Raw genomic sequence first — 15,311 nt, 5'->3', positions numbered from 1 at the left:
CATACACACCCACAGGATGAAGCCACTACTTCATCCTCTGGCCTCACACTTCAGGTTCCACGTATTTGCAGAACTATAATTGTATTTTTCCAAGCTACCGAAGCCTTTGCCCATGCCATTCCCTGTGTCTGCAGTGCCCTTCTCCTAGGCCACCCAGAGAATTCTCATTCATGCCACAAATACCAAGACAGCTGTCAACTCTTCCCTTTCCTGACAGCTACTCCACCACCTTTCAGTCATTCCTGCATCTGACCCAGGTTGCTCCCAGGATTGCAGAGATTCTCAAAGCATAGCAGGCATCAGAATTTGCATTTCTAATGACTCCCAGCTGGGACTGTGGCTGCTGCTGCTCCTGAAACCACACTTTCAGAAACACTGATGGAGTGGAAAGATCATAGGCTGAGTGTCATGTACCTGGGTTCTAATCTCAGCTCCAACATTAATGGGTTGTGTGTCTGTGCAAATTACATGCCCTCTCTGGGTTTCAGGGCCTCCGTGATAAAGTGAGATGCAAACCCACCTCATAGAGCTGCTGTAGGATTCTGTGAACTTGTGTGGCAACAGGGCTGGCACCATCAACTGTGAGTTGTCCCGTCCCCTGACCCACGGAGCTTCCAGAGCATGGGTCCCACATCTGATTTCTCTCTGCATCCTCTGAGACACCTAGTCAAGGCCTGACACATAGTGGGTGGTAATAAATGGGGAGGAGGGGAGTCGTTGAACACATTTAGAGATGCACATGTTCTCAGTTATAGATTTGTTTAAATAATGAATAAGATGTCACATGTACCCCGCCTCCATTAGTTCCAAATCAGGGGAGTCAGGTTAGGCTGGTTGAAGCCGTCCTCCCACTGGGAGAGTGTTGTTTAAATCAGTCACATAAAGAAGACTGCAAGAGGATATTTAAGCCATTTAAGAGAAACTGTTGCTTTAGGAGCACGTAGTGGCATCCATTTGCAAAACAGGCATCCCCAGCACTTATTATAAATGAACACAACTATTCATTAAAGTAGAGGCCCACTGGGGCCTTGGCTTGGCACCCCATGGTAGCTGTTCTGCGATATGAAGGCACTGCTTAAGAATCAGCAAGCCACTTCCCTAACAGCCCCTTAGAATGTGGATCAAGCCCTGCCAGGCGATTGAATCAGCCACAGCCAGCTGGGGTCTCTGTACCAGGGCAAGCCCTCGCAGCTTTCTCTCTCTGTTTTTTCTAGGTTTCCTCAGTTTCCCCACTCCCTTTAATGCAGACTGGCTCCAGTTTAAGCAAAGCTACTAGGAAAGAAACCAAATATATGAAGGATGTTTATTTGCTTTGCCAAAGGGTGTCAGTGTTGTTTTTTTAAATAAAATCTTTAGCTGACAGGTTCCTGTAAGTACTAGAGATAAGAATCAGTGTTTTTGAAAAACATTTTCACCTGGCCCTTTCAGAATATATGGCGTATGAAGAAGGGTGTTGGCTCAGATTGAATAAGACCAGGGTGAGAATGGGGATCAGGAATGGGGTCTTCTGTTCCCTTTCTGGCTCACAAGTCTTGCACCAACCCTGTGTTTGTCCCTGAGCCAGAATGAATCTGGTTCAACAGGATTCATTCATTTATCTGACATTTATTGAGCACCTACTGCACACCAGCACCACCTGGGTACTGGGTTACAGTGGTGAACAAAGTCCCCTCCTTCACAGAGCTTCATTCTGATAGAAGAGACAGACAGTAAATAAGTTACCAAGTAATTAAGCAAGATAAAAATATAGGCTGTGAGATGGGCTTTAAAGGGAGTAAAATGAGATCAAGAGAATGGGGGTGTGCCTCACCTGGGAGGTCCAGAGAGGTTTCTTGAAGGAAGTGACAGCAAGTGTGTGCTATCTTAGAGCTCTGGAGTGTGGAGACTTTAGGCCTGGGAGTTGAGGCTTGGAACCACCGAACTCAGTTCATCCCTGGTCCCAAGCTCCCAAAGGGTTTCATAGCAAGGGACACTCTGAGAGTGGGCTCAGCCCCTGGGACTGGTTTGTTGAGGAAGGAATGGAGAAGCAGGCACAGGCAGCTGGGGAAGAGAAGGGGCCAAGGCAAGGGCTGCCTACCTGATTTGACCCCACCTGGGCCGCTAAGGCAGCCTCAGCAGAGCTGGCAGAAGCCTCAAGTCCATCCCCAGTGGTTGCTGCTATTCCCCTCCCGCTTCTCCCCAGCTGTACTCCATGCCAGAAGAGAAGTAGGGCATTCCCTAGAAAGGGAATCAGGATTTGTGACCCGGGTCCTAAGAGTTGACTGAGTGTGAGCAGTGGGGGTCAAAGTGCATGCTGAAGGACCCCTTTTCTTTTTCTGGATGATAGGATGAAGATGATAGGGGTAGCACTGACCTTAGAAGGTCACTGGGAGGCTCACATGAAGTGGCACATGCAAAGCATTCATCACAGTGTCTGCATTCAAGAAGTATCTTATGCAGGGGAAGAAGAGGCAGAGCCGTGTAACGAACATAACACATTCATGGTTGGGGCCAATGGGCCTGTGCTCAAATCCCTATCATCCAGGCACTACCTGATGTCCTTAGCTAAGTTACTAAACTCTGAGCCTCAGCTTATCTGTAAAAGGGAGGGTTTTCGAGGATTAAATTCAATCAGTTCTGTAAAGTGCCTGATTTCAGAGTATGTGCTCTGCGGGAGAGGATCATGACTCTGAGACAGGTAACAACTCCTGGAGTTAAGGAAGAGGCAGGGAGGTAAGAAAGGAGGCTCAGAAAGACTCGTGCATTTCGCCAAGATGGAAGTTCACACACCAGGTGAAGGGAGCTGGGCTTCGATGCTGTCTTGGCCAGGCCCCACTCTAGGGCACAGCATCTGGTTGCAGAGGCACTTTGTTGTGCATCAGCTCTGGTGTGAGGCACAGGGCCATCGTGGAATAGGAGACGGGACTGCCAGGCTCTGAAGGCTCTTAGGTGCCCAGCCCTGGCTAGGCAGTTACAAGTGTCATTGCCAAGCCTCACACCACTCCTGCAAGGAAGGTCTGTCCCCACTTTGTGGGTAAAGGCATGGAGGCCCCGGGAAGCTGAGTAACTTGCCTGTGGTCACCTGGGGGATGGAGAAGGATGTTTGTCCAGGACTGCTGGGCACCGGCCTTCCTCTTCTGTTGGGGGCAGAGAACTGGGGCAGCCTGGGCTCCATGTCATGCAGAGAATGGGCACAGAGGAGCAGCTCTGGAACAGCCCGGAGCCATTTTCTTGGAGCTGTCCCTGAGGGAGGGCTGACCCCACTCAGAGTAAGCATTGTGGATCTTACCCTTTCCTTCCTGAGCATCTGGCAGTGACTTTCTTGTGCCACCAGTCAGGGAAAGGAGGGTTGAGTATGAGAGGCTCACGAGGGAGCACTTTTGATTTTATCATGGGGGTGGCAGGGCACCCTGATGGGAAGTTGATGACAGTGTGATTTGGGGAGGGTGGGGATCAGGGTGAAGGCAGCAGCTCAGTTTTTTGCTTCTACATTTCTTTCTGATGTTGTCAAGCCCCTTGAATCCTATAAGAACTGCAAATGAGCATTTCCCATTTACTTTAATAGACTCATAGCTCAAGCAGAAGTCACAGTTCTATTCTCCGTTGATCCTGCCCCCTGGACTATTGGACAGGCAGTCCAGCTCACTCAGCTGGGCCCAGCAGGGGGATGGGCTGTGCCTACAGTGAGGGCCAGACTGGGGAGGGATTCCATGAGCACATTCTGACCTGTAGCCACCAAAACCCTCTATGTGGCAGGGGTTGCCATGGGCAATGGGTTCCTGGAACATGGAGAGCTCTGGGGATCCAGGCTCGGAGGGCTTCTTGAGGAGGTGTCATTCCTGGCTCTTATGTTCACATGGTCAGTCACATGCTAGGTTTTTCAGAGCTCCCATAGAGCCCCCCTATCCCTATCCAGTGTGGAGTTTTGTTTCTCCTAGCATTGGACCCTGTGTCCTAACTGTGATCCTGTTATTGCAGCCTTTCTCTGAGGGTCTTTCCCATGCCCTCACAGGCTATATTAATTCATTTGTCAATTGTTGGAATAATAACAACTGCACCTAATTTTCATTGTTCATTTAAATACCAGAGGAAAATAGCCTCCTTGCATCTCAAACCATGCTGGTTCCCTGGCTCTACGGCTTCCTTTGTCTGAGCAGTTGTGAAGGAGCTATGGAAAGGAAGACTGATGACCAGTTCTTGGCTGTGCCTCAGCATGACTTGGGGAAGGGCTCCCCATTCTCTAAGCCTCAGGTTCCTCATTTGAATAATGGGAGGGCAGCACTGTGTAATGGTGACTCCTTCTGGCTCTAAAGCTCTAGGATACGCTAACATTAAGGCCATTTCACCTCACTGTCATGGTCCAGACCTTGGCCAACCCAAGTGCTATTGAGTTTTTTGTGCTGGGGGACTCAATCCCCCAGGTGCTGTGTGACAGATGTCTGCAACCAGGCCAGTTACACGAAGTAGTGGCAGAGTTAGAGCCCCACTTGGATGAGTGGGTGGAGAGTAGATGGAGAGTCATTGTTCCTGCCCTTGAGGTGCCCACAGTCTGGGTAAAGGGTTCTCACTCTGGCTGGGGGGTGGAGACACTAGGGGAGGCATCAGAGAAGGTGATATTTGAGCTGGTCTTTGAAGGTTGATTAGGAGGTTGCTGAGCAGATGAAGAAAGCAGCCCAGGAATTAGAAACAGCATACGCAAAGGCACTGGGGTGGGAAAGTGCCTGGTGCATTTTGGGAGGAGCTATATTGTAGGGGTGGTATCTGGGAATGAGGCTAGAAAGGGAGTGAGGCGCTTGCTGGATGACAACCCAGGTGATGCTTGTGCAGGTAAAAGGCCATATTGTCCACTTCAGGTAAACAACCCTCAACCTCCAAAGTAAGTTATGCCAATGTCATTTAGTTTACTTTGTTTAGTACCATCAGAGAAGTCCATGATTTGCAAGTGGTTTCTATTAAAAATGATTGAAATTGAAAAAGTAACTTGGCACTTAATGAGGTCAGCTTTATTTATCTGGATAATTTCTCTTCTGAGGACTGCCTAGCTTTCCTGAGATGTCACGCTAGAGAGTTCCATGTTCTGCACAGCTATCCCCAGTGTTTTTTACAGCATCCAACATTCATACAAATAAGTTCCGTTCTGTGTGGAACCCATACCCAGGTTGTATGCTGAACTGTCCATGTTCCTGTGGTGCTATCCCAGCAGGGGCCACTTTAGCCTGGGAGGCAGGCCGCCTGGGCCAGTCATTGTCAGCGTTCATCCTTTCATCTCTCTGGGTCTCACTTTCCCTGTCTGACAAATAAGGGGTTGGGCAGGAGGGGTATCACAGACCTTCCTCCTAGACCCAACATTCTGGCTGTGATACAGGGATGTTTGTTTCATTGCTATGAAGAATAACATATTAATGACCCATAGACACAGAGGGAAGCTGGAATGGATTATAATGCAAATGTAATTGATTTTTACAGCTGCCAGTAAGACACAGGCTGCTCAAAAGACAAGGAAATTGTAGTGGCCATAGGCAGTTTAGGTATAGTCTGGAATTCAGGTATTTGTGAACTGGCTCTGGCAGGCTTCAGAGTCTCCTAGAAAATGCTATAAGATGTCAGAAGACTTCTAACCCCTTGGATTACTATGTCTTTTATTTATTTACTAGTGGCCCGAAGCACGAATGAAGATTCGTGCAAGAATGTGCCTTTGTTCCCCTGGCTGCTGGCACTGCCTTCACTCTGGCCAGAGCAGCCTTTCTGCCTTCCCACACTGCCCAGAGGCCCAGAGCTGCTGGGGTGGTGCAGAACGCCTGCATTGTCACCATGGCAACAACGCAAGCATCCTGCCCCATCCCTGGCCGCTTGGCGCCTGTGTATGCAAATTAATCCACCATCTTTGTTGGGTTAATTTGCATACTCACTCCTGATTGGATGGTGGGCGTCACAAAGGTACGGTCAATTAGCATGTTACTCTTTTATTAGGTAGATTTATTTCACTGGCCTTTTTTCTTATGGTAATAAACACTTATTCAAAAATTTGAACACTATGAAAGGGCATAAAGTGAAAAGTCTTCCTTCCTCTTTCCCACTCTTCCCACCTAGACCTCCAATTTAGAGGGCAGGGTCCTGTCTCCAGGAATCTCTGGAACCCCCAGCTTCTCTTCCCAGAGGCAAGCCTTGTACCTGTTTCTTGGGTCCCCTTTAAGAAATAGTCTACTCTTACATTGCCCTATATATGCACTGGTGTTCTATATATCTTATTGTAAATACATTTCACATTTTTCTGAACTTTCAATGTCAATGTTATGTCTCAGATCTTTTCCTATAAGTGTGTATGATGCTGCCACCATCATTTAAATATAGTACTCAATTTAAGTACCACAGTTTACTTAATCAGTCCCCATTGAGGGACATTGTGTGTTTTCTCCTCTGTGTCCTGCTGTTACAAACAACTAAATCCTTGGACCTAATTCTTTGTGCACATGGGTAGATTGTAGGATTTATTCTTAATAGTGAATTGTACTATCTTGTGTCCATCTTGTCTGAAGGTCACCTGGCCTGACCCTGTTGTTTTATTTTATTTTTATTTCATCCTGATGTAGCTACCAACTACAATTACTTATTATTATTAAAATCTTTATTGTTGAGAGTATCCTATCTAATAAAGAGGGAATATGCTAATTGACCATCACTCCATCACAAAGATGGCTGCACCCACAACTGAGGCCAAGTTCTCTTAAGGAGCCTTAACGAGCCATCAGCAGGGACCTGAGGCTATGCCCTCCCCCGCCCCTGTGGGGCTTGACAGGGGACCTCAGGCCAAGCCCCCCACCTGGCAGGGTTTAACAGGGGACCTCAGGCCGTGCCCCCTGCCCCGGCGCCAGGCTAGGGGACCTCAGGCCATGACCCCGCCCCAGTGCCAGGCCAGGGGACCTGAGGCCACGCCCCCCGCCCAGTGGGGCTTGACAGGGGGCCTCAAGGTGCGCTTCCCATCCTGGTGCTGGGCTAGGGACCTCAGGCTGCTCCCCCCGCCCCAGCGCCAGGCCAGGGGACCTCAGACTGCAACCCCCACCAGGTGGGGCTTGACAGGGGACTCCAGGCTGTGCCCCCCACCCCAGCACCAGGCCAGGGGACCTCAGGCCTCACCCCTCTGCCCCAGCACCAGGCCAGGGGACCTGAGGCTGTGCCCCCCCTGCCTGGCGGGGCTTGACAGGACACCTCAGGCCATGCTCCCCACCCAGCGGGGCTTGACGGGGGACCTCAAGATGCACCCCCAGTGCTGGGTCAGGGGAACTCAGGCCGCGCCCCCCACCCAGCAGTGCTTGACAGGGGACCTGAGGCTGTGCCCCCCTGCCAGTGGGGCTTGATGGGGGACCTGAGGCTGCGCGCCCCCACCTGGCGGGGCTTGGCAGGGGACCTCAGGCCATGCTCCCCACCCAGCGGGGCTTGACGGGAGACCTGAGGCCATGCCCCCCTGCCAGTGGGGCTTGACAGGGGACCTGAGGCTGCGCACCCCTGCCTGGCAGGGCTTGACCGGGGATCTCAGGCCGTGTCCCCCACCTGGTGGGGCTTGATGGGGGACCTCAAGGCATGCTCCCTGCCCCATCTGGGGGACCTCAGGGCACGCCCCCCCATCCTGGCACCGGGCCAAGGGACCTGAGGCTACACCCCCTGCCCAGCGGGGCTTGACAAGGGTGGAACTGGCTGGGTCTGGATCTAGCCCAATGCGGGGCGGGGAGTGGCCGGGTCTGGGTCTCACGCGACTCTGAGGCACATGTGGGTGGGTGGGGACTTGACTCTGGGTCCCCCTTTTAATGTGCACGAATTTCGTGCACTGGGCCACTAGTTACATATATCCCTCTTTTTTCCCCCTATTGTCCCCCTCATCTGGTTCCCACCCTACCCCAGGCCTTTACCACCCTATTGTCTGTGTCCATAGGTAATGCATATATGCATATAAGATCTTTGGTTAATCTCTTCCAACCCCTCTCCCCACTTCTCTCTGAGATTCGTCAGTCTGTTCCATGTTTCCATACCTCTGGTTCTATTTTATCCACTAGTTTATTTTGTTTATTAGCTACCTTGTTAGTTTATTTTTATATTCAATAGTTTATAGATATGTATTTATTGCCATTTTATTGTTCTTTCTTCTCCTTCTTCCTCTCCCTCTTCCTCCTCCTCCTGCTCTTCTTCTTCTTCTTCTTCTTCTTCTTCTTCTTCTTCTTCTTCAAGAATACCTTTCAACATTTCATGTAATACTGCTTTGCTGGTAATGAACTCCTTTAGCTTTTTTTTTTTTTTAATATATATTTCTTCATTGATTTCAGAGAGGAAGGGAGAGAGAGAGATAGAAACATCAATGATGACAGAGAATCAGTGATCGGCTGCCTCCTGCACACACACCCCCACCCCCGCCCTGGGTACCAAACCCGCAACCCAGGCATGTGCCCCAGGTCACAATTGAACCTGGGACCCCTCAGTCTGCAGGCTGACACTCTATCCACTGAGCCTAACCAGCCAGGGCCTTTGAGCTTTTTCTTGTCTGTAAAGTTCATTTTTAAAAATATGTTTTCATTGATTTCAGAAAGGAAGGGAGAGGGAGAGAGAGATAGAAACATCAATGATGAGGCCTAGCCAGTTTGGCTCAGTGGATAGAGCGTCGGCCTGCGGACCCAAGGGTCCCAGGTTTGATTCTGGTCAAGGGCACATACCTTGGTTGCAGGTTCCTCCCTGGCCCTGGTCGGGGCTCATGCAGGAGGCAACCAATTGATGTTTCTTTCACATCAATGTTTCTGTCTTACCCTCTCTCTTCCACTCTCTCTAAAGAAAAAGAAAAAAAAATAAAGAAAGAAAAATCAATGATGAGAGAGAATCATTCATTGGCTGCCTCCTGCATGCCCCACACTGGGGATTGAGCCTGCTACAAGGGCATATGGCCTGACCAGGAATTGAACCATGACCTCCTGGTTCATAGGTTGACATTCAACCACTGAGCCATGCCAGCAGGCCATCTGTGAAGCTTTTATCTGACCTTCAGTTCCAAATGATAGCTCTGCTGGGTAGAGTAATCTTGGTTGTAGGTCCTTGCTTTTCATCACCTTGAATATTTCTTGCAATTCCCTTCCTTCCTGCAAAGTTTCTGTTGAGAAATAGGCTGATAGCTGTATGGCACTCCCTTATAGGTAATTAACTGCTATTCTCTTACTGCTTTTAAGATTCTCTCTTTGTCTTTAACTCTTGGCATTTTTAATTATGATGTGTCTTGGTGTGGGCCTCTTTGGGTTCCTCTTGTTTGGGACTCTCTGCACTTCCTGGGCTTGTCAGTCTATTTCTTTCACCAGATAGGGGAAGTTCTTTGTCATTATTTCTTCAAATTGGTTTTCTTTTTTAATTTAATAAATCTTTATTGTTCAGATTATTACAATAGTTCCTCCTTTTTCCCCCCATAGCTCCCCTCCACCCCGTTCCCACCCCACCCTCTGCCCTTACCTACCCCCCAATGTCCTCATCCATAGGTGTACGACCATTGTTCAGTCTCTTCCCGCAACTCCCACACCCCTTTCCCCCTGAGAATTGTCAGTCCACTCCCTTTCTATGCCCCTGATTCTATTATATTCACCAGTTTACTCTGTTCATCAGATTTTTTATTCACTTGATTTTTAGATTCACTTGTTGATAGATATGTATTTGTTGTTCATAATTTTTATCTTTACCTTTTCTTCCTCTTCTTAAAGAGTACCTTTCAACATTTCATATAATACTGGTTTGGTGTTGATGAACTCCTTTAGCTTTTTCTTATCTGTGAAGCTCTTTATCTGACCTTCAATTCTGAATGATAGCTTTGCTGGGTAGAGTAATCTTGGTTTTAGGTTCTTGCTATTCATCACTTTGAATATTTCTTGCCACTCCCTTCTGGCCTGCATAGTTTCTGTTGAGAAATCAGCTGATAATCGTATGGGTGCTCCCTAGTAGGTAATTAACTGCTTTTCTCTTGCTGCTTTTAATATTCTCTCTTTGTCTTTTGCTCTTGGCATTTTAATTATGATGTGTCGTGGTGTGGTCCTCTTTGGATTCCTTTTGTTTGGGGTTCTGTGTGCTTCCTGGATGTGTAAGTCTATTTCTTTCACCAGGTGGGGGAAGTTTTCAGTCATTATTTCTTCAAATAGGTTTTCAGTATCTTGCTCTCTCTCTTCTTCTGGCACCCCCATAATTCGGATGTTGGTACACTTGAAGTTGTCCCAGGGGCTCCTTACACTATCTTCAAATTTTTGGATTCTTTTTTCTTTTTGCTTTTTCGGTTGAGTATTTTTTGCTTCTTTGTATTTCAAATCTTTGACTTGATTCTTGCGTTCCTCTAGTCTGCTGTTAGGTCTCTGTATAATATTTTTTATTTCAGTCAGTGTATATTTAATTTCTAGTTGGTCATTTTTCATATCCTCAAGGGTCTTGCTAAATTTATCAGCTTTTTCTAGGAAATTCTTGAAAAACCTTATAACCATGGTTTTGAACTCTATATCCAGTCATTTGCTTTCCTCCATTTCTTTCATTTGTGATCTGTTTCTTTGTCTCAGCATTTTCGTTGCTTCCCTGAGTTGGTAGAGTAGCTTTGTGTGCTAGGTGTCCTATATGGCCCAGTGGCTCAGCCTCCCCAGTTAACCTAAGGTGGACACTCTTGGTGCACCCCTTTGTGGACTGTGTGTACAGCCTTGTTGTAGTTAAGTCTTGATTGTTGTTGGTATCACTGGGGGGAATTGACCTCCAGGCCAAGTGGCTGTGAGGATCAGCTGTGTCTACACTGGAAGAACTTCTGTGTTGGAGACAGCCTTATGAGACAAGACTTGCAAAATTGCAAAAGCCTCTGTGCTCAGCTTGGATGGGGCGGAGTCTCAGGGCTGAGCAGACAGCCTTGACTTCCCGTCAGCCGTGCCCTATGAGGTCCCTGGTCTCAGTGTCCCTCGGTAATCACTGCAAGCACCTCTGAGAGAAAGCCGCCCTCAAGTTTCGCCTGCTGCCAGACAGTCCAGTTTCTCCCTCAATGAATCTGGATTCCCAGATTCTCACCCAGAACTGGATTTCAGCGCAGTCGGGAGCTTCTGTCTTCCTCCCGCTAGATAAAGCCAGCGGCACACTCAGCAGTCAGTCCTCTCTGCACACACTCACACACGCACCTCCACACCTCTGCCTTTCACGGGTCCCCTGAGTTTCCGTGCGCTCCTCTCTTTTCCCGACAGTCCAGACTCCCCCCCATATGAGTCTGGGACCCCAGGGTCTCACCCAGAACTTGGGTTCAGTGCAGTTGGAACTGGGGTTCAGTGCAGTCAGGAGCTTCCGTGTCTCTCCTGCTAGAGAAAGCTAGCTAGGCACTCAGCTGCCCGTCCTCTCCGCATGCATGTCTCCATACCTCAGCCTTTTGCAGCTCCTCTGAGTCTCCATGTGCCCCTCTCTTTCCTTTTCATTGTAGAATTTCCACTCAGCCAGCTTTCCTGTGGTTCTGGATGATGTCTGTTCTGTCTTTTAGCTGTAATTTTGAAATTGTTGTGCGAGGAAGCAGTTTAGGTGTTCACCTATGCTGCCATTTTGGTTTCTCCATTCTTCAAATAGGTTTTCAATACCTTTCGCACTCTCTCTGCTCCTTCTGGCACCCCCATAATGTGAATGTTGGTACGCTTGAAGTTATCTCAAAGGTTTCTTACACTATCCTGATAATTTCTTACTAGAGGCCCGGTGCATGAAATTTGTGCACAGATGGGGGTTCCTCAGCCTGGCCTGTACCCTCTCCAATCTGGGACCCCTAGGGGGATGTCCGACTGCCGATCCCTGTGGGATCAGGCCTACATGGGCAGTTGGACATCCCTCTCACAATCTGGGACAACTGGCTTCTAACCACTCGCCTGCCCGCCTGCCTGCCTGATTGCCCCAACCCCTCTGCCTGCCTGCCTGATCACCCCTAACCCCTCTGCCTGCCTGCCTGATCACCCCTAACCCCTCTGCCTGCCTGCCTAATCGCCCCTACCGTGGCCCCCCACTGGCCTGATCACCCCTACCTTGCCCCCCCCCCCCGCCTGCCTGATTGCCCCTGAAAACCTATTTGAAGAAATAATGACTGAAAACTTCTCTGCCTGCCTGCCTGATTGTCCTTAACTACTGTCCACTACTGGCCTGATCTCGCCCCTAACTGCTCTTCCCTGCCAGCCTGATTGCCCCTAACTGCCCTCCCCTGCCGGCCTGATCTCGCCCCCAACTTCCCTCCCCTGCCGGTCTGGTCGCCCTCAACTGCCCTCCCCTGCTGGCCTGATCTTGCCCCCAACTGCCCTCTCTGCCTCAGCCCCCACCACCATGGCTTTGTTCGGAAGGAAGTCAGGCATCTGGAAGATGGCCAGTCGACCCGGTCTAATTAGCATATTACCCTTTTATTAGTATAGATAGATTATATAGAATAGGATTGCTTAAATGGGGGGGGGCCTTTTTCAGCAGGAGGAGATGCTCTTGGCAGACAAAAACACATAATCCCTATATCTGGACTGATAGTCAGCCATATGCACTATATTGCCAAACCGGTCATTAAAAAATTGAACCGCTTTCTTACACCTTACACCAAACAGCTGTTGCCCTTAAAACCCCTCCTCAGCCCCCACCTTAGGTTCTGCCTTTGCAGTTCACCCAGATTAGGTTCTGATTGGTCAGTTTCTATGCCAGTCAGTGTCAAAAGCTCCACCTCCTAGGCAGCCATTGGCTCCTCACAATTCACCTATATTTAGTTCTGATTGCTTGGTTTCTATGCCAGTCAGTGTCAAAAGCTCCGCCTCTTAGGCAGCCATTGGCTCCTCGCAAGTCACCCAGATTTGGTTCTGATTGGTCAGTATCTATGCCAGTCAGCATCTCTGGGCCTATCTCCGGGCCTGATCATAGAGGCGGGGCTGATCAGCAGCCACCCCAGGCTGCTGGCGAGCAAGCTAAACTGCTGACCTCTGGGAGAGAAAGAGAGGCTTGGCTGCTGGAACTACTGATCATCCCCGCCTCCCTCTCTCTCTCTCTCTCTCTCTCTCTCTCTCTCTCTCACTCTCTCTCAGAGGTCAGCAGTTCAGCCCGCTCGCCTGCTGCACACACAGCCTGGCATTTGGTCGAGCCTTCAGTCGTTTTGGATGTTATGACCTTGGCTCTTTGTAAATATAGATTCTTTTTTCTTTTTGCTCTTCTGATTGGGTGTTTTTTGCTTCCTCATATTTCAAATTATTGATTTGATTCTCAGAATCCTCTACTCTACTGTTGAATCCCTGTAAATTATTCTTTATTTCAGTTAGTGTATGCTTAATTTCTGTCTGGTCCTTTTTCATGCCTTTGACATTCTCACTAAGATCCTTGAAAGTCTCACTAAGTCCCTTGAAGCTCTCATGAAGATCCTTGAGTAACCTTATAATCATTGTTTTGAACTCTGTATCTAGTAGTTGGCTTTCTTCCATTTCTTTCATTTGTAACATGTTTCTTTGTCTCTGCATTTTGTCTGCTTCCCTGTGTTTCTTTCTATGTATTAGGTAAAGCTTCTATGTTTCCTGGAATTGGTAGAGTGGCCTTGTGTAGTAGGTATCCCGTAGGGCCTAGTGGCTCAGCCTTCCCAGTCACCTGAGTTGGGTAGTCTAGGTGCACCCTTGTGTTGGCTGTGTGCACAGTCTTATTGTAGTTGAGCCTGTTGGTGTACTGGGAGAAATTGACCTCCAGGCCAATTAGCTGTGAGGACCACTGTGACTATAGTGGGAGAGCTGCTGTGCAGGAGACATCCTATGTAGCAGGACTTCCTTCAGTGGGGTTTTGGTGCTCACTGAGTCTGCCCCTTGAGTGTGTTGCTTGTGGATGTGTAGAGTTGTAGTCCGCTATGGTCTTAAGCTGTCTACTGGGTGCCCTGGCTCTAGGGTCTCCATGAAGGTGCAAAGTCAGCCACTGCCTGGGGCCACCCGGCAGGAGCTACAGAGAAATCTACAGATGCCTTCCATTTGTATTGGGTTTGGAATCACCCAGATGAGCCCCAACTGTGAAGCAAGGCAGGCTGGTGCTAGTGCTGGGTCTTGGGCCTTTTACTGATAGGTTTGGGGCTTGCTGTCATGAGCTGCAGCTTGTTTGAGAGATTTTAGCAAAGTCTGAAGTCTGAGCCAGGATAGGCCATTCATATGAAAAAGCTGCTGCAAACAGCTTGGGTGGGGCAGCAAATTGGATGGGTCAGGTTCTCAGGGAATCACCAGGGCAGAGTAAACAGTGTGCTCCAGGCTGATGGAGATTCAGATATGACTGCCAGTCATCCCTGTGACAGGGGAGGTCCCAGCACAGGAACAATGACCCCTGTGAGCACTCCTGTCTGGGAGAAAGCTGCCCCAGAGTTCCTGCCCTGATGCCAGACAATCCAGTTCCTCCCTGTATGTGTCTGGGTCCCCCAATGCCTCCTGGTGCTGGAGCTTGTATGGGTCCAAGTAAGTTTGTGCACTGGCCCTTTAAGAGGGACACCTGGGTATCCGGCAGCCTCAATCCATGCTGGTTTTCACAATCCAAAGTTATGGTGTCTTCTCTTCCCAGCTCTGAGACCATGGGTTGGGGGTCTGGTGTGGGGCTAGGACCCCTTGCAGGCATCCTCTGCAGGGATGATTTCTTCCCGATTAAAAAACAGCACACATGGGTATCAGACCAGCACATTCCATGCCTCTGCCCCTCCTACCAGTCTTAATGTGCTTTCTTTTTTACTTCTCTAATTCAGCCAGCTTTCAGGTGGTTCTGAATGATGGTTGTTCTGTATTTTAGTTGTAATTTTGATGTGGTTGTGGGAGGCGGTGAGTACCCACATTTACCTACACTGCCATCATGGTTCTCTCTCCTGACACTGTTGTTTTAATCATCATCTTCCCCCAGGATGTCTGGATTCTTCTCTTCCAGGGTTTGTCCACGGGGCCTGAGCCAGGACACTGGTGGTCTGGCTGAAATGGCAAGGCATTCACTGGGGTAGCTGGAACCAATGTGAAACTTCTTCAGGGGAGCTTCATTTATCTCAGGGTTGACAAAACTTTTCTGAGGAGAGCTATAAATATTTTAAGCTTTGCAAGCCATACATCTCTGTTGCAACTGTTCAACTCTGTTATAGCACAAAAGTAGCCACAAACAATATGTAAATGAATGGGTAAAAGACATTATTTTAAAAAGCAGGCAGTGGACTAAATTTGGATCTCAAGCTTTAGTTTACTAACCTTTGACTTATTCAGCTGCTGGGCACTTCTGTGTCCCTGGCCTCATAGTAGGCATAAAGGATGCTACAGAGAAGGACACAGGCCCAACACTGGCAATGGTAGTACAGCTCAAGGGTGTGA

The 15,311-nt window shown here is 48.9% G+C and overlaps 1 protein-coding gene across 18 annotated transcripts in view; it reads left to right on the top strand.

The window, feature by feature from the left end:
- The window catches only part of IQSEC1 (IQ motif and Sec7 domain ArfGEF 1), a 438,538-nt gene that overhangs the window by 340,501 nt on the left and 82,726 nt on the right, over positions 1-15,311 (top strand). The window contains exon 2 of one of the 18 annotated variants that reach the window (XM_080657473.1): positions 489-581. The exons of the other annotated variants lie outside the window; for them this stretch is intronic. The gene's annotated coding sequence lies outside the window, so the exon portion shown is untranslated. The remainder of the gene's footprint in view (positions 1-488; positions 582-15,311) is intronic. 18 annotated transcript variants of the gene reach the window in all.

Source organism: Plecotus auritus (assembly GCF_963455305.1).
Source record: "Plecotus auritus genome assembly, chromosome: 2".
NCBI lineage: Eukaryota > Metazoa > Chordata > Mammalia > Chiroptera > Vespertilionidae > Plecotus > Plecotus auritus.
Note: the sequence above shows the minus strand (reverse complement) of the source record. Positions and strands in the feature narration are given on the sequence as shown.